The sequence below is a fragment of the Rhineura floridana genome, chromosome 2 (genome assembly GCF_030035675.1).
Source record: "Rhineura floridana isolate rRhiFlo1 chromosome 2, rRhiFlo1.hap2, whole genome shotgun sequence".
NCBI classification, from domain to species: domain Eukaryota; kingdom Metazoa; phylum Chordata; class Lepidosauria; order Squamata; family Rhineuridae; genus Rhineura; species Rhineura floridana.
In genome coordinates, this window is record NC_084481.1 from 140,620,607 (window position 1) to 140,646,510 (window position 25,904).

Consider the following 25,904-nt stretch of genomic DNA (forward strand, 5'->3'; position numbering starts at 1 on the left):
ATCCTTATTGTTAATGGTACAGGCAGCCAATTGGACAATTCCACTATCTTGACAAGTGGGATGACTTCCTTCCTGTTGAACAAGTTAGTGACCTGCTGCCTGTGTCTACAAGAACTGCCTGTATGGAAAGCCTCACCCATATCAACCTGAATCATGAAGATCAGCATCCCTCTGAAATTTTGATGTATATTGTTGCATACCACCCCAGTCTCCAAGTGGTGAGAGATTTCCAGCGGTCCCTGCACTTAACCCAGGGGTTTGGTTTTGTTTGGGAAGAAGGTCAGTGGAGACTGTGGTGTCTTTATGAAATATGGTTTATTTATTTATGCACATTCCAACCTGAACTTAAGATTGAGGGGTTCAAAGCATTAGCAGTCCAATAGATCTTGCATTTTCTATCAGGCTTATGGGAGGCATCTTAAAGCCATGGTCCAGAGAGCCAGCCTCTCTGCCTGCCTCCAGTTCCCAGCCTTTCCTCAGACTCAACTAAAAACACAAGCCTCTCTTTTGGCCTCTCTTGAAGTTTCAATAACAATAGGACCTCCCTGGCCCATTTGCCAGTTAATGGGCACTTGATAGACCCATTAACTCACCTGGCCATTCTATTAGACTAAGGGAACTCATCTGACCAGCAGAGCGGGTTTCTCACCCCCAGGAGCAGGGTCCCAAATCAGAGGCTGGAAGGAGACTCTTAGATCTCAACATTCTAAATTGACATAGATCTGGGCTTTAAAGACATGGCTCTTAAGAACTGTTTAATTAAAACAAATGTCAACAGTGGCTGTGAATGAATGGCTTTGCCTGCTCTATACCAGGTACGGGGAACTTTTGTCCCTCCAGATGTTGCTGAATTACAATTCCCATCATCCCTGGCCATTGGTCATGTTTATTGGTACTGACTGGAGTTGTAGTCCAGCAACTTCTGGAGGTGGAGGGCCAGGTTCCCCACACCTGCTCTATAATCTTCTTTTGCTTCCTCATTTGCAGGGATTCAAAGACTCCTGAGTAAGCTTAGCAGTCACAGAATAAGAGGAGAGGCAGTCTTGTGGATCAGGAGTTGGTTAAGTAGCAGGAAGCAGAGAATAGGAATGAATGGACAGCTCTCCCAGTGGAAGGCTGTAGAAAGTGGAGTCCCCCAAGGATTGATATTGGGATCTGTGCTTTTTAACTTGTTCATAAATGATCTAGAGTTAGGAGTGAGCAGTGAGGTGGCCAAGTTTGCTGATGGTACTAAATTTTTCAGAGTTGTTAAAACAAAAAGGGATTGCAAGGAGCTCCAAAATGACCTCTCTAAACTGAGTGAACGGGCAGTAAAATGGCAATTCAATGTAAACAAGTGTAAAGATATTGGGGCAAATCATTATAATTTCACATATATACTCATGGGGTCTGACCTAGCAGTGACTGACCAGGAATGAGACCATGGGGTGATAGTGGACAGCTCAGTGAAAATGTCAACCCAGTGTGTGGCAGCTGTGAAAAAGGCAAATTCCATGCTAGTAAAGGTACTGAAAATAAAACTGCTGATATCATAATGCTGTTATATAAATCTATGATGCGTCTGCATTTGGAATACTGTGTACCGTTCTGGTCACCTCACCTCAAAATGGATATTGTAGAACTGGAAAAGTTTCAGAAAAGGACAACCAAAATGATCAAGGGGATGGAGCAACTCCCTTCTGAGGAAAGGTTGCAGCATTTGGAGCTTTGTAGTTTAGACAAAAGGCAAGTAAGAGGTGACACGATAGAAGTGTATAAAATTATGCATGGCATTGAGAAAGTGGATAGAGAAAAGTTTTTCTCCCTTTCTCATAACATTAGAACTCATGGACATCCAATGAAGCTGAAAGTTGGAAGATTCAGGACAGACAAAAGAAAGTACTTCCTCACACAGTGCATACTAAAACTATGGAATTCGCTCCCACAAGCAGCAGTGATGGCCACCAACTTGGATGGCTTTTACAGAGGATGTGACTGACACATTAATAAGGCTATTGCCATTGACTACCCATGGAGAACAGACAGGAACATAGGAAGGTGCCTTATAATGAGTCAGACATTACATAAGAACATAAGAAGCACCTCCTGGACCTGAGCACAAGAGCACTCTACCCCTTCCAGCAAATGGTATTCAGAAACATACTGTCTCCAACTATGGAGGCAGATCATAGCCATCATGCCTGATAGCCTTGTGTAATCCTCTTTTAAAGACATCCAAATCAGTGGCCATCACTGCTTCTTGTAACTATGCACCGTGTGAAGTACTTTCTTTTGTTTGTCCTGAATCTTCCAACATTCCGCTTCATTGGATAGCCACGAGTTCTAGTGTTATGAGAGAAACACTTTTTTCTATCCACTTTCTCCATGCCATGAATAATTTTATACACTTTTATCATGTCACCTCTTACTCACCTTGGGCTGGTTCACACGGGAGCTACACTTTGCATAAAAGACAATAGACGATAGGTTCATATTCCTACCTTCCAATCCACTGTTTTCCATTCACACTGAAAGGAAAGGATCAATCATGCAGCTTCCTAATGACCATGCCCTCTTAAGGTCAAAATCTCACTTCCTCTGGTTACCTTGGCAACCGAGCATGCTCAGTTTGTTCCAGTGTAAGTTTCATAAAAAAAGAAAAAACCCTGAAGTGCAATTATTTGTATTTTCAGAATTTGTGCTTTTTTGCACAAGTTAGGGGGGAAAGAAAAATAAAGCACCTTTTGCAGCAGGCTTGCAGAATGGGAACCAGCAGGAAATGACAGGAACAAAGGGAGGAGGAGGGAATGGGCATGGAGAGGGAAACGATTGACACACCTACCTAAACGCATCGGAGCAAAGCATCTGCAAGCCCTAGAGATATGGAGACGTTTTTTCCGTCCCTTTTCGGATTAGAATTGCTGATTGCCTGCAACGTCATGTGAACCATGCAAATTAAACGGAGATGCAAGTAGCACCAATCTCACAGTAAATTGCCATGCAAAAGAGCCCCTTTTCTCTAAACTAAAAAGCCCCAAATGCTGTAACCTTTCCCTGTAGGAAAGCTGCTCCATCCCCTTGTTCATTTGGGCTGTCCTTTTCTGAATGTTTTCCAACTCTACAATATCCTTTTTTAGGTGAGGTGATCAGAACTGTCCGTCTAGCTCAGTATTGTTTACATTAACTGGCAGCAGCTCTACAGGGATTGCCAGGAATCTTTTCCAGTCCTACCCGGAGATGCTGGGGATTGAACCTGAGACCTTTTGCATACAAAGCAGACATTTTACCACTGAGCTATGGTCCTACCCTAAATGGCTCCCCATCTTGTTAGGCAGATTCTCTGCCTCATCATCATTCACAGCTTTTGAATCAGGCCCACTCCTGCTTATGCCACCTGGCAACATAGTGCTTGCCTTCTTAGCCTCTTTCTTAGGCTTTACTCAGAGCAGTCTGATACTCTGCTGCCCTTATCCTTCATGGACATTTCTCTCTCTAGTCTAGACTCACCCTAGAGATTTCTGTAATTGTTCCTAAGATCCAGGAAAAAAAGCAATTGCACATCTGCTCCACAAGAGAATTGTGCCCATCCATAAATATTTGCAGGGCAGCTTACCATAAAAATATTAAAAATACTCTAAATATTAATTAAAAAACAACATTAAATAATGAAAGGTGACAACAACAGATCTTCCTTGTTCCATCAACCACCATCAATTTGACAGAGAAAAAAATATGTTAGAATGTTTTTAAAATACTGAAGGGTGTGGAAAATTAGAAAAAGTTTTTGCCTGGCATTGAAAATACATTCAGGTGGGTGTCTGAAGAGAGATTCCGCTATTGGCAAGGAGGTTCCACTGAAAAGGTCCTCTTGTAGCCATTCTTAGAGCTTCTGATTTAGGCGGCTGCTGATGACCTGGGATATGGGTAGGCATATACAGGAGCTGTCATCAGGAGATTTGGAGTAAAGTGTCATCAGTATGCAGTTTCCATCTGTATTCCATCTGAATCAGGAGAGACAGTTGAGGTGCTGGACCAGTGCTTGTAGGCTTGTAGGTAATAATGGGCTAGATGTGGGCCAATAAATTGAGGCTGAATCCTGGAAAGACAGAGATGTGTCCAGAGTTCTCATGTCCAGAAGGTGGGGAGACAGTGTGTTCTGGATGGGGTTGTGTTTCTCTGGAGGGAGCAGGTTCTCAGTTTGGGAATGTGTCTGGATCCAACATTGTCACTGGAGGTTCAGGTGGCCTCAGTGGCTAGGAGTGCCTTTTGCTAGCTCCTACTGGTTTGCCAGCTTTGGCCTCTTTTGGACAGAGATGACTTGGCCACAGTACTCCATGCTCTAGTAACTTCCAGATTGGAATATTGAAATGTGCTTTATGCGGGGCTGCCCCCTTAGAGACAACTTGGAAACTTCAACTGGTCCAAAATGCAGTAGCCAGATTACTGGCTGGGGTTCCCTTTAGATCTCATATAATCCCTGTTTTAAAACAGCTGCATGGATTGCCAGTTCATTTCTGGGCCCAATTTAAGGTACTCATGCTAGTGTTTAAAGCTCTAAATGACTTAGGTCCCAAATATCTGAAAGACTGCCTCCTTACCTACAGACCCTCTCAGGTCAGCAGAGAGGGCCCTTTTGGTAGTTCCACCACCCTCAGAAGCTTGGGGGGGGTGGCCCAGGAGAGGGCATACTTTGTGGCAGCCCCTAGGTTGTGGAACTCCCTACCCACCAAGGTGCATCTGGCAACTTCATTGTATAGCTTTGGATGAATGTTGAAAATGCACTGGCGTTTGACACAGAGACACGTATTTTTAGGACTCACCCTATTTTGTGATTCTGGTTCTTTTAAATTGTGTTAATAACAACAACAACAACAATAATAGGAAGAGTGTTCCATTAGGTATTGAGATCTCAAGTCATGTCGTGCTTTATAGGTCAAAACCAGCACCCTGAATTGGGCCCAGAAATGAATCAGAAGCCAGTGCAAGTTGACAAAGATATTATTTCATGTGATGGTAATGGTTATGGTTATGGTTATGGTTATGTAAGGCATCCATAAGTAGTTTGATATCCAAACTTTGCTTAGAATTCCTTGCCCTGTGTCTGGCATGCAAGATGCTCTGGCTGATTTATAGCTGTTGTCTTTGTCTGACCTTGATATTCTGGCAGAGAAGCATATCTACTTGTATTAAAAATGCCATTCAGATAAGAAAATGAACAATTGAGCTCCATGAAATTTCCTAATCACAGACCATGGTATTACTCAACAGGGTATCAAGGCATGCAGGATTCATCCTGATCCATGGCTGCAAATTCCCACATTGGCAAAACAAATAAATATCTGATACACCATAAATTTCACAGAATGCAGTTTGTGTGTAGAAAGGCTGTAGGATTTAGTTATCTAAATAGCTGAATTTTCAGGCACATTCTTCTTTGATTCCTCCTATCCTTTCGCCAGTTTTCTTCCCTACTAATGATTATGCTCATGTCATTTAAATTGTCATGTAACCCATAATGAACTGTGTAGCAATAAATTTGTACAAACTTTGTAGAAATATGAATGCTCATTGTAGATACTTGGTTTTTTTGACATTTGCTCCAAGGATCTGAAGAACTGTGAGTTGGACGTGTGCATTATTGTAATAATAAATTTATTTTCAAATGTAATTCTGAAGATTGTATAACACTCAAAACTGGCATCAGGGCTTAAAATTAAAGGATAAACTCTATACTCTAGTGAGCAAGTTATTATTGTTATTGGTTTTTAAAAATCTACAACTTTATTTACAGTGCCATTACGCAATGACATCCTCTTAAACAATTAGCGTCAAGCTATGTTACCAAGTGTTCAGTGGAGCTTCCATAAACAGAACTGGCAATGCAACAGGTGGCTCAATTACTTTAGGTATGTTCATTGTAACCAACAAACTGCAAAGAGAGGCTAAAGATATTAGAATGGGGGCCACACAATTATTTTGACTCATAGAAGGAACCTGAACAGCTGGGGGCCCAGTGCCTTGTCTGCAAACTGCATACAATAAACTGTCCCATCACAAATGAGGGCTTAAGGAAAAATGCTGTAAAGTGCTCTTAATTTGGATAGTGTCTCAAAAACTTAAAATGGAGAACTAGATACTATTCCTCTCTTCTCCTCACCTAAGCAATAAAAGACAATTACCTGCAATGTTTCTTCTTCTTTATACTTTATATAAAGAATTGTAGCAGTTTCTTTTATATTTTAAAGAATGTACTCTTATTTAACTCCAGTTCTGCAAGAGGTGTGACAGCTTTGGAATCTTTTTGGAGGCATGGTGTTTCTGAAGCCACTAGATCTGCAATCTCTAAGCTATTGTGTGATCATTATGGGATGAAATAGCTAGGCAGATGAATTGAGTAGGAAATACAATTTGTTCCTTTTCAACAGGCATGCATACCAAAAGCCATATTAATTCCAAATATATCATTTTGCATACTTGGAAAGCCAATGCATCACTTTGACATGAAATGTGGGTAACTAGTCTAATTCACGCATGCTTGTTTTCTCCATGCATTTGGGTGCAAAGATACATGAAGATGTGGAAACATAGTTGTGAAATGGGCAGCAGATCGAGGTGTCAAATCAGTTTACTGTGGTTGCAGTAATGGCAGGTGGTCCTTGTGATGTTCCTATATTAATGTATATATGGTAAGTGTTGGTTGTTTAGAAGATACATGGTAAGTGGAGTGAAAGAGGAGGGGGAGTGAATGGGCAGTAGAATGAGAGATGATTGGCTGAGTGTTTAAAATGGCTGAATGTATAAAAGGAAGAGTGAGAGTGGAATCTGGGGGGAAGAAGAGAACTGAGTGGGTTGCTTGGTGGGGTTTAGAGAGTTGTTTACCAGGAGGGAGGTGGAGTTCAGATTAGTATTGAGTAAAACCATATGCTTATGTGCCTTAAGAAGAAATCTTGTTAATCTTGTTAGCTTTGTTATCTGTAATAAATACTTAATTTGGTTTACCAAAGGCCTGATCCTTGGCTGGGGTTTCACAGGCCAGAAGGGAGGGTAAGGTAATGACCAAGGCTGAAGGGAAACTGTAACAAATGGTGGCAGCGGTGAAGAGAATAACAATACCAGTATTCAGAGTCTCTGGGAATACTAGTATTAGGACGTGACTGGTGGTTGCCTAGCAGGGGGATCTGTTGAGATCTGTGCTAGAGCGGGGAGAGAAACAATAAAAAAGGACAGTCCGGACTGGTGGAGTCCCTGGTGGTGCCTAGTGACAGGCAGTAGCCACGCGCAGGTAGGAACCTGACAGGGAGAGCCAGGGAAGGGCGTCACAGTCCTCTTCATACTCTACCCAAACCACACTGATGTTTCTCAACATGTACTTACATTTCCTGTGTATGAAATTCCATAAAAAGCCAACATTTCATCCTGTAGCTGTTTGCTTTGTGCAGGTTGCTATTATGGGTCAGACTTCCTGAAGGCAAGAGGCAGAAGTTCCTTTGAAGTCTTTACTAGTAATGTATGGGCCTATAAGCATCTCAGGCTATGGTCTAAAGGCACATGAGGCTACCACCTTGCTGAAGCTAAGCAAGTCTGGGTCTGGTCAGTGCCTGGATGGGAGACTGCCTGGGAACCACATGTATGCCACCTTGAGCTCTGTGAAGAAAAAAAGGTGGGGTAGAAATGTAATAATGAAGTAAATAAAGCATGAGTCACATTTAATTTTATTATATATCAGACTAATTATAGACTTAAATAATGATAAAACTTCTACAATATTTATTTTCCAACACTTGATTTTGTTACTGTACGTATCAATTCTTACAGTGGAAGGTGGCCCATTAGGGTGAAGGGGGCACTGCCCACCTACCTCAGTTTGCCCTCAACCCCACCTGCCCGTCTTCTTACTTACAACTAGTCAGGAGTGAGTCAAGGCTCTATAGGTCATTGGTTCTGGCTCCATCTATTGTTGGTCTCCCAGCTTTTCACCCTGCCACTCCCAATGGGCACCAGCCACCACTGCATTCCTTAGTATCTAAAGTTTAGTTAAACCATACTTAAAAGATCACAACTCCATCCTTCAGTTATACCATAATAGAAGGATCACAAATTCAGTTCCCTCTTCCCATATACTGTAGCTACATGTCCACTAAGTTAACAGATGACCACAGGGATATGTGTGTGTGTGTAACATCTATTTTCATCCTGAGGATTATTACTAGATCACCACATGACTAGTTAAACATCATGGGTTAGATCCAGACCTGCCCTCCCACAATGGAAGGGTTCCTTCTGTTCCAGAACAGTTTGAGATCCAGTGGAGGCTCCCAATGGAAGAAAAGGGAATGGCAATGTTTGTCAATTCCCCCTGCAGCCACCAGTGCCACCTCCCACTCTGTTCCAGGTGGTCCTCCAACCCTCTACAGCTGATTTTCAGAGAGGCATAGGGGACCTATGGGGGAGGGGGAACCGGAAGACATCACAACATCCTCCTTCCTCTGGGGGGGCATGCTGTGAGCAGAACTCCACTCATGGAAAGTCTGGTCACAACTCTAAATATTCCTGGATGCTATTCCTCACCTGCTATTTCTTATATTCATTTATTATACTGTGGTCTGTCTTGCCTTGGCTGGATGTATCTAGATGTGAATGTGTCAGTTAACTAATTATAACAGTTTCTGAACAATGTTTTCTCACAAATGGATATGGTTGTGTTTATCATGGAAGGACTGCAATTCAAACATTAAGCAACATTTATTATCCAGCGAGACAGTTATGAGTAGAGGAATGAGATGGAAAGGAGGGGAAGGGAACCAGCACACAGGCAATGTGTATCCATGTGCATGCATTTGTGCATTGGAGTCAAGATCAGCCACCCTCTCCGCTATTTAACTTTTAGGGACCTGAAGGGAGTGAGTGGGCTGAACCCTGAAGAGTTCTATGTGTATACATGACAACTTAAATTTTAAAGGTATTTACCCAAGATAGGTACCAGAAAATAGGGATTGTCTCTGGTAAATAGGAGCAGTTAGAGTACATGCACAATGCAACCTCATTTATGTAATGGAATATCCCTTAGGGCATTGAGGAACAACAACAACATTTTTTTTCAGACTGAGAGCCACATTCCCTTATGGACATCTTCTTGGGGTGCACATGCCAGTGGTGGATGACGCCAGAGGAAAACGTGGGCGGAAAAATTAATATAAATTTTACCTTTGTATAGTAAGCTAGTTTCTGCACACGTTCACACATCCCTCTTTATCCTCCATCTAGACAAGTTGGAAGCATTGTCAGAGTTCAAGGACACATTCCAGCCAGGCAGGAACATTCAAGGAGGGTATAAAGCAGAGCTGGTGATTGGTGTAGCCTGGGAGAGAGGGTGTGGCTGAGAAGGTGGTACAGCCTGGGAAGAGTCCCAAGGACCAGCTAGGGACACTTGGATGGCTGTGTTTGGCCCCCAGGCCTGAGATTCCCCTCTCTTGCTAAAAACCAACAGGAAGCATTCTTTATTAGTCAGATAACTACTGAGTAATTAATGTATTTTCTTAAGTAATCAATGTATTTTCTTAAATATGTCATGAAAATAAGCCACGTGACTTGTTAAGTTAGTAATTTCCACTCTAAGTAAGAAAATATTCCCCCTAACTTGTGTGCAAAAGTGTAGCACTGCTCACACAAAGATTTGTATTTCAGCTGTATTCTACCAACTATAGGCAGTAAAAACACAGATATTCACACTTTTGGTGGTTTTTTTAAAGGAACTTACTGCAGCTGTAAGAACAGACAGAGCATGCTCAGTCACCTAGCAACCATAGGTAGTGGAAATGTATCATTAGAGGGTGGGGCCACAAGGACACAGTAAGAATCATTCCCAGAGGTAAGCCTACTTGTGTGAATGGGAAAAACTGATTGGCAGCTAACATTGAGCAGGAACTGTGGACAGTGCAAATCAATAGTGAAGGGTAAAATAAGACTATTTGTTATGAAGAAATGCTCCCATGTAGATGAGCCCCCAGATAGTTAAGCATAGCCTTTATAACACACAGGGTTGCCAGGTCTCTGATTTTTGCCCAGAGACTCCAGATCTTTGGGGTCCTCTCTGGGTCTCCAGGTGAGCCTTCTTAATCTCCAGACTCTCTGTTTTCATTTAAAAAAGAAATTACGTTTCTAGGTAGTCTCATTCACGAGATATACACCAAAATGTCAGCCACCCCCCCTGCAACTTCTGTTAAATGAGCTCACAGCCTGCTGCTCTAACCCCGCCCTTTCAGGTTTGTAGTCAATAAGTGAAGTCAGGGCTATGATTGATGAGATTTGCTGACCTCCAGGCAGTAGGTAGACCCCATTGCAAGGCTAGAAAACTGTTGTTTTTTCCTGCTTATCTGAAAATTTCATAAATTGAGTAAGTATATAGCTTTCAGTTTTTTTCTCTCTTGTGTGCAGGAGTCAAACAAGTTTAAATTTTCATGGGCTGTTGAGGACAGTGTTTTGAAAACCTTCCCAATATGAAGCTTTAATCCAATACTTGCTTTTCTGGGAGTAAAGCTACAATACTAATCCCACATACCTGGAGTAAACACTACTGAATTAAATAGGATTTACTTTTTAGTAGACATGTTTAGGATTATGCTGTAAATTTATCTTTAAAAAATGTTCTGCAATAACCAACTGGTTTTAACCATAAACTACTATTATTATTATTATTATTTATTAAATTTATATACCGCCCGACTAGCGATAGCTCTCTGGGCGGTGAACATAAAATAGTATAAAAATACAATGAATAACAAAATAATATTAAAATACAATCAACAATACAATAAACATTTTTAAAATTAGATCAATGTAACTTAAAATGCTTCAGAGAATAGGAAGGTTTTGACCTGGCGCCGGAAGGAAAGCAGAGTCGGCGCCAGGCGTACTTCCTCAGGGAGACTGTTCCATAGTTCGGGGGCCACCACTGAGAAGGCCCTAGATCTTGTCATCACCCTCCGGGCCTCCCTGTGAGTTGGAACCCGGAGGAGGGCCTTCGTAGCAGAACGTAGTGCACGGGCCGGTTCATATTGGAAGAGGCGTTCCGCAAGGTATCGTGGTCCCGCACCGTATAAGGCTTTATAGGTTAACACCAACACTTTGAATCTAGCCCGGAAACATATGTGTGTGTGTATGGAGTCTTTCCAACAACCCTGTGAGGTAGGGTTGAATCCCTTTCAAATCCAATAACCATAAAAACAACTATAAACATTTGCAAAACAATTTAAAGTGGCATGATTCTGAATTCTGGGTTGGGTGAGTGAAGTTCCTTATCATTTGAGGTTGCAGTTCTGTGCATGCTTCCCTGTTTGAGTAAGCCCCATTGAATACATTGGGACTTGCTTCTGAGTAAACAAACATAGGATTGCGCTATAAATATCTGTACAGGTTGTGTAAATAATAAACATCTTTGACAGTCATGCTTATATAAATATTTCTTCATACTATGTCCCTCTAAGTATCTGATTTTACACTATGGTTGTACATGATTATTTCCTCTACATCTTAAGTGTACCCTTCTTCACTGGGGTGGTCATGGTCCCCCTCTGTTGTTTTCATCCTGAGAGGCAGATTAGGCTGAGAGATGTCAGTAGCCCATGGTCACCCAGTAAACTTTATAGCTCATTTCCATTTTTAAAAATTAATTAAAACAATTTATTGCACATGCAGGAAAAGTTTATGAAGTAGATCCACACAATACATTTAAAGCACACCCAACTCCTCTAAAGAATCCTGGAAAGTGTAGTTTTCCCCTCACAGTTATAGTTCCCACCACCCTTAACAAACTACATTTCCCGTGATTCTGTGGTGGGATTCATGTACTTCAAATGTGTGTTGAATGTGCATTAAATGAATGGTGTGGATCTGCCCTAGGTATGCTGTGCATTGAAAAGAACAATTTTAGAAGATATTTTTTAAACAGGGGGTTGTAGCTCAATCGTAGGGCATATGCTTTGCATGCAAAGGTCCAAAATTGAATTTCTGGAAAAGACTACTGCCTGGAACCTTTGAGAGCCAATGCTAATCCATGTCATCATTACTGAGCTAGATGGTACCAAATGGCCTGAGTCGATATAAGGCAATTCCTTTGTTCCTAAAAGTAGAGAGACCCAAGGGCCACAGTGACTCCAAAATTTATTTGTGTATTATATTTACAACATTTATATACCGCTTTATTGTAAAAAAAATCTGAAAGCAGTTTATAGAAGGAATTAAAACAATAAAATTATTGGGGAAAAAATTAAAGACAGGTATTTAAAACATTCAAAATAATAAAACCAACAATGAGTTAAAAACAGATAAAAAACACAATCACTTCTACATGCCTAGGTAGGCTTGCCTAAATAAAAATGTTCTTAGCAGGTGCTGAAAAGAGTACAATGAAGACGTCTGCCTCATGTCAATAGGCAGGGAATTCCAAAGTGTAGGTACTGCCACACTAAAGGACTGATTTCTTACAAGAGCAGAACAAGTACTATGTGGCATCCGTAACATGGAAAGCACATCTTGAACTTGGTCTGATAGCAAATTGGCAACCAGTGTAGATTCAGAGCAGAAGTATTATGTGCTAATAGGGTCTCACTCATGTCAGCAATTGTGCCACAGCATTCTGCATTAACTGCAGCCCCCGGGTCAGGTTGTGCTGCATGGGGATTTCTGTGACCTTCGCTAACTGGCTGCCAGGATTTTTTTAGTATTGGTTTTTGGTTAGGAATCCTGACTGGTTGTGGGATGCTTTCTGCCTTACTCATAGGAATCTTGTTGTGGTTGGTATGGTATTGCATTTAGGAAATCATCACTGTCTTTTCTTTTTCTATATGCATTTCATTTCACACCCTTACATCCATAGAAGCAATAGCAGTGGTTCCATGTGCTCAGCTCAACCCTGTTGAACCCACTGATGATGCACCTTGTTGGTTGCATAACAGTTTGTTTCTTGCCCAATAGTGGTAAAAGGGAATTCACATACTGTGAAGTGTGGCTTTAACTGCTGTTGTTCCCAAGCTGCTGCCTGTGAAGGAAGACCAAACCATGTGTGTTTTCTCTCTGTCAATTATTACTCACTGGAATTGGGTTTGCTGTCAAAGTGAGTTTATAGCAACCCATAAGTCAGATAGAAAAGGGTAGAGAATCTTGTTACTCTTACTAATTTTCAGACCTCTTTCTGAAGTGTAGGGTCAGATCTGTAAAGACGTTTGGAACAGCCATGTTAAAAGGTAGGGGCAGGGCATTATTTATTTATTTATTACATTTGTATCCCACTTTTCCTCCAAGGAGCTCAAGGTGTTATACATGGTTCTTCCCCTCCTTATGTTTTTCCCTCACAACAATTGTGATGTAAGTTAGGCTGAGAGGCAGTGACTGGCACAAGGTCACCCAGCAAGCTTCATGGCTGAGTGGGGATTTGAACCCTGGCCTCCCAGGTCCTAGTCTGACACTAACCACTACACCACACAGGGTTGCCAACCCTGCTTGGATATGGATATCTTTGCAGAGGATCCCTATTCAAGCTTTACCAACAGCACAATCCAAACTATATCTACTCAGAAATAAAAGTATTTTTTTATTATTTATTTGATTTAGATCCTGCCCTTCCTCCCAGCAGGAGGAATCCTACTGAGTTCTATGGGGCTTAGACCCTTAGTAAGTGTGTTTAGAATTGCAGCCTTCAGGGGTATCCAGCTTTATTCCTGAGAGCTCTCATCTAACATCTCCACAACACTAGGCTCCTTTCCTCCTACAATGGCCTTCTGGTGACTGACCTGGCCTGGGGGCACTTAAACCCTTTTTGCCAGAAGCAAGTAGGCTAGATCAGTGGTTCCCAACCTTTATAAGTACAGGACCCCCTTTATAAGCTCAAAAAAAATGTGACACCCTCCCCCATGCTAATTGTAATTTTAGCCTCTGTTAAGTGAAAAAATGGTGTGTGGCAAAATCACATCACCAAATATCCCTTTCCATAAAAAGCTCCCTGAAGACAGAGAGGTGTTGCTTTCTTTTCTTAATGCAAAGATTCATCAAACTGGTATCCCCTTCATCTATACACTTATAATCTGAAGATGTACAGTCCTGAATCCCAACACCAGAGGGTTACAGTGTTGGACTAAGATCCAGGTTCAAATCCCCACTCAGCCATGAAGCCCCCTGGGTGACCTTGGGCCAGACACAGTCTCTTAGCCTGACCTATCTCACAGGGTTGGTATAAGGATAAAATGGAAAGTGGGGACCATGTGAACCACCTTGAGCAACTTGGTGGAAAGGTGGGATATAAATGGAATAATAAATAAATAAATAAATTTAAGTTGCAGTATGTGGACTCCAGCCTCAACCAACCTGCTGAGCTTCTTAAAGATAATAATTATAAATAAAGAAGCAGCAATGCGGTAGTGGTGAGGATGCTAAAGTGTAAAGACAAAAGGGTGGATAGATTGAGTGTTAGTGCTTTTAGGCTTTGGGGTGATCATCAGAACTGATGACTTGGTTAGCGTGCACTTGGGGAATGAGAGGGGAGCAGAAGACAGATCAGCGCACGCATGCACACACACAAAACACACCTGTCCCTCCTGCAAGGATCTGCATGCATTTGGGCACATGGGAGGGGGAAGCCCTCAACTGCCGCAGCATCTTGGAGAGAGAGATTGGGGGAAGAAAGGGGGAATAATGGCAAACATACTTAGCCTCAGAGATGGGGGGCGAGCAAGCCCTGAGCTTCCTCACTGCTCCTTGGGTCCGTCTGGGCTGAAGGCAAGATCTGGGTGGCCTTGCAAATAAGAACAATTTTAAAAAAAAGATGGCAGTGAATCAGGAGCTAAGAAAGGCAGGCAGGCTGGCTGCCAGGAAGGAAGGGGGAAAGCAGCCTTTCCTTGTAGCCTTGCTTCTTTTTGCTTCATGAACAGCCCTCTCCTCTCGGTCTTAGTAAAGGCATTGTCAGCAGTGGCAGTGTGAGGAGATGGGAATTGGTGATAGTAATCCCCTCTTCTTCCTGGTAGCTCCACCATCAGCCTCCTTCAGTGTCTGCCACGTGTTTTATAGGTGGATGCCTGCCCTCGGCATGCCTGAAAGACGTTCTGGTGCTTCAGCAAAACTCCCCCCCTCGTTTGGAGCAAGGGGGAGGTTTCTTCTGCAGTGGCAGTGGGGAGCAGACAGAGTCTAGGTAGTGAAGACTTTTTAAAATAAATAAATAAATAATTTACTTCTTTTCTGTTTGCAGCCCTCTCTGGATTACTTTGCGGCCCCCACATTGGGAACCACTGGGCTAGGTTAAATGTTCCCTACCCAGGCTCCATCTTTTCTATCTTAATTTCCAATCAGATAAATGTTTTTGTTAGGATTTTATGCTCCAAGCAACTGTGGTTGATGCTTAATGTATCATGCTTAATGACATCACTCAGGCTCACCCCTGGGTTTGGGATGCTTCTGACCTGGCAACCCTAATAACATAGCAAGTTACAGCAAACATTGGTCCCACTGATAGCGATATAATAGAACGTGGAGCCCAACTGTAACCTTGTTTAACTATCTAAATTGTCCACCCCCCAAATATTTTCCCTGCATGCCTTCAGTTGTCAATAAATGCATCTACTGGGGAAGGGTGCTTTTCCATTCCCCCCTTTTAAATCTACTTACATTTAATTAAAAGAAATGCAGGGCTTCAGTACCAGAGCTTGGATGTAATTGGTTACAAAAATGAATTACTTGTAATTTATTACTTTTTTGAGGAATGTGGGTAATTTCTTTACATTTTAATTGTAATAGAACGGGGAGTAATTTTATTAATTTTGAGGTGTACTTGGTACATTTCCAGCATTATTTTGGGGCATTACTGGGGGGGGGCAAGGGAAGTCTTCTACTCCTCTGATTCATGGATGAAAATCATGTGCCTCAAACTGGGCTTCTGTACAGCGTTCTCCCTCATGCTCTGTGGGTGTTTAGGAGGTGACGGTGGAGGAGGTGGAGAGCGAGATGGGTGGAGAGGAGAAAACAATTGTTTAAAAAATGGACAGTAATGGAGAAGAATGGAGTGGAGGGAGAGAGAAGCAAGAGGACAAGGATGTGGATGAAGAAGGAGAAGGAGGCAGAAGTGGAATTGAGATAAGGAACTGTGGAGGTGAGAGACGATGATGTGTGTGTGTGTGTGTTAATACTGTGTTTACATTTGGCACGTGAAGCAGCCTCCGTCGCCCTCCCTGGTTACTTTGCTGCATTTGCAGTGTTTTCACTTTTTTGCACCCCAGGTAAAAATGTTTGCTTGGGTGGGTGTGCCTTAGATGGGGGCAGCACAGGTATGGGAGGGGTTGAGTGAGAAAGATGATGCTTGCTGGCTTGAGTGTGTGTGTGTGGGTTGCACTTGGTTTGATGCACAATGATCTGAGTGGTGGCCTCTGCCTCCCTCCCTGCTGCCCTTACCAGCGGAGAGACCACCACTGCTATCTTATGGATAAAAATAATTATTCTACTGTGTTTATTATTAATGTTGTTTTAGGCAACTTAGGTGTGCAGCAGCCAAGGCCAGTAGCTTGTAGACACTTTAGCTTTTTTAAAGTAACTTAACTGTAATTGTAGTGATTACACTATATGCTCAGAGGCACATGTTACCAAATTATTCCAAGCTACACAGCAAGTGGATTGGGCTGTGAAAGACCAACCCAAATTGTGTTTGCATTTTGACAAATTTGAGGGGCAGTCCAATATCTCAGGAGGCCCTCACCTGCAGAGCACAGAGATCAATTGGGTATATAAGGGGTAAGACGGTCTTTCAGGTATCCTGGTATCCTGGTCCCAAGTGGTATAGGGCTTTGTACACCAGAATTAGAACCTTGAACTTAGCCTGGTAGTCAATGGTATCAAAAGCCACTGAGAGATCAAGTAAGAATAACAGGGTCGCATTCCCCTTGTCCTTCTCCCGATAAAGGTCATCCATCAGGGCAACCAAGGGCAATTCAGTTCCATAACCAGGCCTGAACCCAGTCTGGGATGGGTCCAGATAATCTCTTTCATCCAAGAGTACTTGCAATTCTTGCACCTTCAATCACCTTCCCTAAGAAGGGGTATTTGCAACTGGTTGGTAGTTGTCATAAACCAATGGGTCCAGGGTTGGCTTTTTCAGGAGTGGTCGGATCACCGCCTCTTTCAAGGCAGCTGGAACCACTCCCTCCCGCAATGATGCGTTGACCACACTCTGGTTCCACTCGGTCAACCCCCCTTGGCAAGCTTTAATAAGCCAATAAGGGCAAGGGTTGAGAGGATACGTTGCTGGCCACACCATCCCAAGCACCTTGTCTACATCATCAGGCCGCATCAACTGAAACCGTTCCCAAGAGGTTGCAGCAGACGTTGCACTGGACATCTCATTGGGGACTACAGTAGATGTGGATGGGCATCAAGACTCCTACGGAGGCAAGCAACTTTACCCTCAAAGTGTCTTGCAAACAATTCACAGTGGGCCTCCAAAGGGTTAAAACTCCATTTCCTGGAGTTGATGTCAACAGACCCCTGACTATACATAAAAGCTCCACTGGACATCTACATGAGGATGCAATGGAGGTGGGCCTTCTTCGCTGCCCTCACCGCCACACAGTAGGCACGGTTATGATGTTTTATTCGTGCCTGATCAGCCTCATAGCATGTCTTTCACCACTTGTGCTCTAGTCATCGTCCAGCCTGTTTCATTGCCCTTAGCTCACTGGTGTACCAAGGTGCAAACCAGGCTCCACAATGTTGGAGAGAGCGCTCGGGGGCAACCGTGTCAAGAGCCCAATGCACCTTGCTGTTCCACAGCATGACAAGGGCTTCAACAGGGTCACCTGCTCTATTTATTCCACCCCGGTCATTCAGGAATCCTGTGGATTCCATTAGGCTCTGGGGGCAGACCATCTTAATCTGTCCACCACCCCTGCAGGGGATTGGAGCCATAAGTCTAAACTTCAGCAGGAAGTGGTCTACTATAGGCTAATATATTGTTCTGCTAGGAACTCTACGGACCAACTGGCTTTTGTTTATCTTATATAGTGAAGTAAACACCTGTACAGTCCTGTACATTCAACTGTTGTTTGTGTGTGTCGTAGCTGGGATGGGCAAAACTATCAATTTTGGTTTCTCTCATTTTCTCATTTCCCCAGTCTTAAATTCAATTTCCTCCATTTCCACATCAGCTTGTGATTTATTCATTTTTTTAAATAGTCCTCATGAAAATTTATTAGCATTGTAGTGGAAATTTCTCCTAATATGCACATTTTAGCAGAGCAGTTTTCTCTAATATAATGCATTTTTGTATGTAATCTTCACTAAAATATGCATTTTATACGTATTACACGGCTGAATAACAGCACTGCAAAATTTGGAGACCTGTAAATTTAAAAGGATGGCTGTACTTTGGTTCTTGTATTTTTTCAGGAATTCTACCCCTTGCTAAGTATCTAAATTGCCTGCCCTGAAAATGTTTTCCCCTGCATGCTTTCAGGTAGGCTCACCTTTAAAGTGAACTGAATCAAATTTCTCTTCCATTCCTAGTGGTAGCACAGTAACTTGAAAATAATGAAATCTCCAACTTTCCGGGACCAATGAGAGAGAAGACAATGTACTGGAGAATCCTCTTCAGGGTTAGGAAGCATGCCACTTAAAAGATATGGTGCATTCTGTTTCCTGACTCCTAACTGAGCAGAGCAGAGCAGAGGGAGCTGTCTCAGCTGGTCCACAGGAGAGGAGGTACAAGCAAGCCAGCTTCCAGAAAACGAGCGAACAGGGAGAGGAAACAGGAGTTTGACAAAGGAGTTCGACAGGGGAGGTCAAGGGGAGATCCCTAAAAAAAAGATAAAAACAAAATTACTAATTCTTCTTGTACAGCACACTGCATACCAGCGGGACTCTCAAGTTTACCCTGAAGTAGGACAGGACAAAGCACAGGCCACTCCAAAATGAGCAGTTAGAAAGAAATAAAATGTAGAAGAGAGTATGAACAGGAAGGATACTCCAGTGGTTGTGACCTGCAAGGTGTGTGACATGTTTGTTTTCTTGCCTGAGAACAACATAGTGTACACGTGCAACAAGTGCAACTTGTGGCATTGTTGGAAGAAAAAGTGAGAGGCCTGGAACGGCAGGTGGCCACACTGAGGACTATAAGAGAAGATGAAGAGTTCTTAGAATGCTGAAACAACAGCAGCAAAGAGAAGTGGAGGTGGAAGAACAACAGCATATGGTAGCAGAAGAGACTGCTTTGGAGAGTAACAATGAAGTGGAGGACACTCCGTGGGAAAGGGTGACAGTTAGGAGCAGAAGAGCTAGAAGACACCCTTCACCAGTGGAACTGTGGAACCGCTTTCAACCACTTGAGGATGAGACTGGAGGACAGTCTGTGGTGGAAGAATTACAGGAGACCCCGTGTGACAATGAGCAAGAGGTTGAAGCTCAATCAAGCAGGGGCAATGAAATCATGTCCCACAACAAGAGTACTAGTAGTGGGAGACTCCCTACTGCGTGGGATCAAAACCCAAGTATGCTGAGAAGATCCGTGGACTCTCCAGGTATGCTGTCTACCAGGAGGATGGATTAGAGATGTGACGGAAGGGTTGCCATCACTCATCAAGCCCACTGACAGGTATCCCTTTCTCCTCATCCATGTGGGAACAAATGATACTGCCAAACAGAACTATGAAAAAATCACATCAGACTTTGAAGCTCTGGGAAGGAAACTCAAGGACTTTGGGGCCCAGATAGTTTTTTCATCCATCCTTCCAGTACTTAGAAGAGGAGTAGAAAGGGAAAGAAAAATACTCCATGTGAATGAATGGCTATGAAGGTGGTGCCAACGTGATTTGGATTCTGGGACAATGGGCTATGCTTCCGGGAAGATGGACTGCTGGCAAGTGATGAGTTGCATCTCACAAGGACTGGGAAGAATGTGTTTGGCCACAGCATGGTGAAGGTCATCAGGAGGGCTTTAAACTGAATCCTAAGGGGGAGGGAGACGTAAACTTGATGGTAACAACTGATGAAGGCTTGTTTACAGTAATGGGAATAGAGAGATTGGCTCTAATAGGGCCCAGTAACAGAAAAATGTAGTAAGGAAGCCAAGCCATAAATCACATGGTCTTTGATGTCTGTATACTAATGTGCAGAGCATGGGAAACAAGCAGGAGGAACTTGAACTCTTAATACAGGAGGGTAATTACGACTTGATAGGTATAACTGAAACTTGGTGGGATGACTTCCATGACTGGAGTACAGCAATTGAAGGATATAACTTGTTCAAGAACAGAAGGAATAAAAAGGGAGGTGGAGTCGCGCTATATGTTAAAAAATATATATCCCTGCACAGGAATACAGGAAGATGAGCTTGGTAGCTCCACCAAGAGTATCTGGATTAAAATTAAAGGGGCAAGTAATAAAAGGAATGTGGTGCTTGGAGTCTACTACCGACCACCCAATCAAGTAGAAGACAAGAATGTAACTTTTGGAAAGCAAATTGTCAATGTTCAAGGAGGCATGATGTAGTAGTAATAGGGGATTTCAATTATCCTGATATCTGTTGGGAGACAAATTCTGCCAAACACGGCCCCTCCAAGAGATTTCTGACTTGTGTTGGAGGCAACTTTCTTCTACAGAAAGTGGAGGAAGCAACCAGAGGATCAGCTATCCTGGACTTGATTCCAACCAATAGAGATGATGTGGTGGATGAAGTGGCAGTTATGGGAACTCTGGGGGAAAGTGAACACACCATATTTGAAGTCTTGATTTTAACAGAAGCAAAAGCTGAGAGTAGCCATACGCACACCCTGGACTTCAGGAAAGCTGATTTTAATATATGCAGAACAGTTGTAAGTATGGCTCCATGGCAAGTGACCCTAATGAGAAAAGGAGTCCAAGATGGGTGGGAGTTTCTAAAAAAGGAAATTCTAAAAGCTCAATGGCAAGCAATTCCAACAAGGAAAAAAGTGGGGAAACAGCAGAAGAAGCCAATATGGCTTCACAAAAAGCTTAGAGATGACCTGAAAACAAAAAAGGACACATACAGGAAGTGGAAAGAAGGCCAGGCCATAAAAGAAGAGTACAGGCAGGTATCATGGAATTGCAGGGATGGCATCAGGAAGGCTAAAGCTGAGAATGAGCTGAGGTTAGCGAGAAATGCTAAAAGCATCAAAAAAGCTTTCTTCAGGTACGTCCATAGTAAAAGACAGAGAAAAGAAATGGTGGCACAGCTACTCAATGAGGATGGCAAAATGACAACAGATGACAAAGACAGAAGTGCTCAATGCCTACTTTGGCTCAGTCTTCTCCCAAAAAAGGATCTGCGACCCTCCCGGGAAACATGAAGTAGAAGGGTCAGGATTGGACCTTGAGATTGATAGACAAATGGTCAAGGAATACCTAATCACTGTGAATGAGTTCAAATCAGCATGGCCCGATAAACTGCATCCTAGAGTATTGAAGGAACTGGCTGAAGAACTCTCAGAACCGCTGTCTATTATCTTTGCGAAATCATGGAGGACTGGTGAAGTGCCGGATGACTGGAGAAGAGCTAATGCTGTCCCTATCTTCAAAAAGGGCAAAAAGGAGGAACTGGGGAACTACAGACCAGTCAGCCTAACATCAATCCTGGAAAAATTCTGGAGCAGATTGTAAAGCAGTCAATCTGTAAGCACCTTGAAAACAATGCAGTGATTACTAGGAGCTAATGTGGATTTATGAAGAACAAATCCTGCCAACCTAATCGTATCTCATTTTTTTATTGGGTAACCTCCCTTGTAGACTGTGGGAATGCTGTGGACATAATATATCTCGACTTCAGCAAAGCTTTTGACAAAGTGCCCCATGATATTCTGATTAGCAAGCTAGCTAAATGTGGGCTGGATGGAACAACTATCAGGTAGATCCACAGTTGGCTCCACAATTGTAGTCAAAGAGTACTTATCAATGGTTCCTTCTCAAACTGGGTAGAAGTAACAAGTGAGGTACCACAGGGCTCGGTCCTGGGCCCAGTGCTCTTCAACATTTTTATGAACGACTTGGATGAGGAGGTACAGAGCATGCTTATCAGATTTGCAGATGATACAAAATTGGGGGGCATAGCTAACAGCTTGGAAGACAGAAACAAAATTCAAAGGGGCCTTGATAGGCTGGAGCATTGGGCTGAAAACAACAGCATGAAATTCAACAGGGATAAATGCAAAGTTCTACACTTAGGAAAAAGAAACCAAATGCACAGTTATAGGATGGGGGATACTTGGCTCAGCAGCACGACATGTGAGAAGATCTTGGAATTGTCGTTGATCACAAGCTGAATATGAGCCAACAGTGTGATGTGGCTGCAAAAAAGGCAAACACTATATTAGGCTGCATTAACAGAAGTATAGTTTCCAAATCGCGTGAAGTATTAGTTCCCCTCTATTCAGCACTGGTTAGGCCTCATCTTGCGTACTGTGTCCAGTTCTGGTCACCACACTTCAAGAAGGATGCAGGCAAACTGAAACAGTTTCAGAGGAGGGCAACAAGGATGATCAGGGGACTGGAAACAAAGCCCTAGGAGGAGAGACTGAAAGAACTGGGCATGTTTAGCCTGGAGAAGAGAAGACTGAGGGGAGATATGATAGCACTCTTCAAGTACATGAAAGGTTTATTTATTATTATTTATTTATTTCGTTCAATTTATATACCACCCATAGCAAAATAGCTCTCAGGGCGGTGAACAACAAGAGTAAAATACTGTACATCATAATGATAAAATCACAAAAACATGTACTAGACACAAATAGGAAAACAAAACATCACTAAACTAAAAACAAAATACATTAAAAAGATTGAAAATTATAAAATTAAAATAGTTAAAATGCCTGGGAGCATAAAAAGGTCTTTACCTGGCGCCGAAAAGATAGTAATGTAGCCGCCAGGCGTACCTTTTCAGGGAGGCTATTCCACAGCTCGGGGGCCACCGCAGAAAAGACCCTAGATCTAGTAACCACTCTCCGGGCTTCATGATGTGTTGGTACCCGGAGGAGGGCCTTAGATGCAAAACGAAGTGAGCGGGTAGGTTCATAGCGAGAGAGGCGTTCCACAAGGTATTGCGGTCCTGCGCCGTGTCACACAGAGGAGGGCCGGGATCTCTTCTTGATCGTCCCAGAGTGCAGGACACAGAACAATGGGCTCAACTTGCAGGAAGCCAGATTTTGACTGAACATCAGGAAAAACCTCCTAACTGTTAGAGCCATATGACAATGGAACGAATTACCTAGAGAGGTAGTGGGCTCTCTGACACTGGAGGCATTCAAGAGGCAGCTGGGCAGCCATCTGTCAGGAATGCTTTGATTTGGATTCCTGCATTGCGCAGGGAGTTGGACTTGATGGCCTTACAGGTCCCTTCCAACTCTACTATTCTATGATTCTATGATCTAAAAATGAAATAAATGGGCAAAGGCTATAATTAATTGCCATGTGATTGGAAGCAGAAAAGGCCCTCCCTTGTTAGGATGGTTGAAAATTGGGCAAATACCATGGTGATCTCTCTTTCTTTTCTTGATATTCTCATATAAATGGTTTGGAGCTAGGAACTCTGCATTCCAACAAGAGTGCAACTTAAAGGGCTAGGCCCAACAACAGCAAACCATCAATCTTGATACTATCTATCTTATCTACAACCATTTGTAGCAGCCATTAGCTGTGCGGAAACTCTAAATCTCAGCTACAGAGATCAGTTTTCAGAGAGGGGAAAACATTCATTAACTCTCCATTCATCCCTCTGTTTCTTTGCAGCTTCCAGTCCATTATTCCCATGGTGCCTGAAATGAAATCATAGGTTCATTTGTTGCCATAATTCCCATTGTGGCCCATCAAGAGAAGAGTCTACAAAAGCTTTATTTTGAATGTGATCGGTCATAGCAGATAGCCTGAGTGTTCAAGCAATTTTTCAAAAAGATAATTCAATTTTAAATGTGAAAGTGTTGCATCCTCCATTATTAAAAGAGGAAGAAGGGCTCTGGTTGAATTCTTTTCATGTTCATGCCAATTTCCCATGTGCAGAGATTCTTTTTTAGCAAGGGATATAATTCAGATATGCAATTATCAGATTCCACAGATGTCCTGGTGTGACACAGACTAGTAGCACATCCTATGCACAATGACTTGGAAGAAAATCCCATTGCATTCAGTGATGCTTACTCCCTACTAGCACACAAAATGTTTCTGATAATGGTCAGGCTTGCACTCTGCAGTGGAAACAGCAGTGAGAAGGTATGGAAAGAAAGCTGATTATATCATGCCTGATTTGGTGTTAATTGCAGTGCTGCTGCTTTAATGAGCATGTTCCTTCAACTGTGTCCAGCTGTTGGGGGAAAACACACGGTGTGCTGCCCATTCATTGTATTCCCTCTGTGCAGAGCTCCTGTAAAAATTGGATGTGTGGTCTGCCAAAGAGAATCTACTAACTGCAGACATTAGCTCTTGGATTGTAGACATGACCTTACCCCTTGGACCTGAAGCAATTGATTTGAAGACCCAGCCTCCCTTTTCTACAACCCCCATGGCTCCCCCAATTCATTAATTTCATTGGAGAGACAAGACATCCTGTGTGATGTCAGCAAGTGCATTTGGCTCTCCAAGGCTTTTTCCCAAGGTGAGGATTAGAGAGCATCAAATGCTGTTGGAGGGAGGGAGGAAATCTCATGTAATGCTTTTGTTCTGCTAACAGCTATGTAAAGAGCTGCCTGGGAGTTTTGGAATGGAATCTGTCAGCACTTTAATCCTGTTCTAGAAAATTGTGATGGAGACAGCACAGGGAATGATGTCATTGACAGACCCACAGAATAATAGCTCCCCCCTCCAGCCATTTTGTCTTCCAATCAACATCCTTCTTTCTGAAACTCCAGTGTCTAATTGGCTGAATCATAGACTGGCATTATGGTTTCCCCTCCCATACAGCTGTGTTAAAATTTGAAACCCAGATATATGAGGAGTAAAGCTAATACAGAAGGGAGCCTGTTCAATGCTATCCGCAGACTTCAGAGGCATTTCTGTGCGCTCTGTCTTTGGCACTGTGTGCAGGAAATTCCTCTCTGGTCTGTACAATGCAATAAACAAGCCTCCTGTGTATCAGCTTAAGCTTTTAGCACTTCCATCTCATCCTAGGGAGAGCAGTAAATCTGCAAAGAATATGCCCATTTGCTTTGTCAGGCTCAGGCTGCACCCTTATGCAAAGGCTGCATTCATTCAGCACCTGTTACTGTGTGAGGCCTTAACCCTGAAATATCGCTGATAATATATGCACATCTAAGCCATGATTATTACATCTTGAGACTTGCTGATTGATTACATGTGTGAAATAGTAAAGCTGAACATAAGGCTGTAAACCAAGAATTCCAGCGATCTAATCGTGGCTTGGTTAAAGCTTGAAGGCTTTGACTAAATACCATATTTAAAAGGTTTCCCATGCATCTTTGCATAGAGTTCATGCATGCAGTTCTTTCGATAACTTGGTCTTCACTCCCCTTCACTTTTAGTCCCTTGCTCCAGTTTGTATCATATGTCAACCCAAGCACTTTTAGTTGAACATTTCAGTTTATTTGTATTGCCTTTAAAAATGTTTACCTCTTACCAAGTTCTGTAGGATTGATTCCCAAATCTATTTTGATCTTGCAACTCTTTGTGGCTGAAAGGCGGTATATAAATTAATAATAATAATAAATTGCTTTATTACTGATGTGTCTGCTGCCTTGCACTCCCTTTGATAGTAAAGGCTGGATAAAAATTTAGCTATTATTATTAATAGTCATGTTTGCTCTTCTTTTTTGAAAGACCTCAAGGAAAAAGAATAGTGATAGTAAAAATTGCTGGTAAACCTGCTCGCATGAACAAAGATGAAATCAGCATATCAAAGCCAACCTATCACACATCATAAGCTAGCAATAATTGTCTTG

At 42.6% G+C, this 25,904-nt stretch overlaps 1 long non-coding RNA gene across 1 annotated transcript in view; it reads left to right on the forward strand.

The window, feature by feature from the left end:
* The window catches only part of LOC133378321 (uncharacterized), a 62,932-nt gene extending 37,330 nt beyond the window's left edge, over nt 1-25,602 (forward strand). Inside the window, exon 3 of the long non-coding RNA XR_009760950.1 lies at nt 23,746-25,602. This is a non-coding gene — a long non-coding RNA (uncharacterized LOC133378321). The remainder of the gene's footprint in view (nt 1-23,745) is intronic.
* The last annotated feature ends 302 nt before the right edge of the window (nt 25,603-25,904 follow it).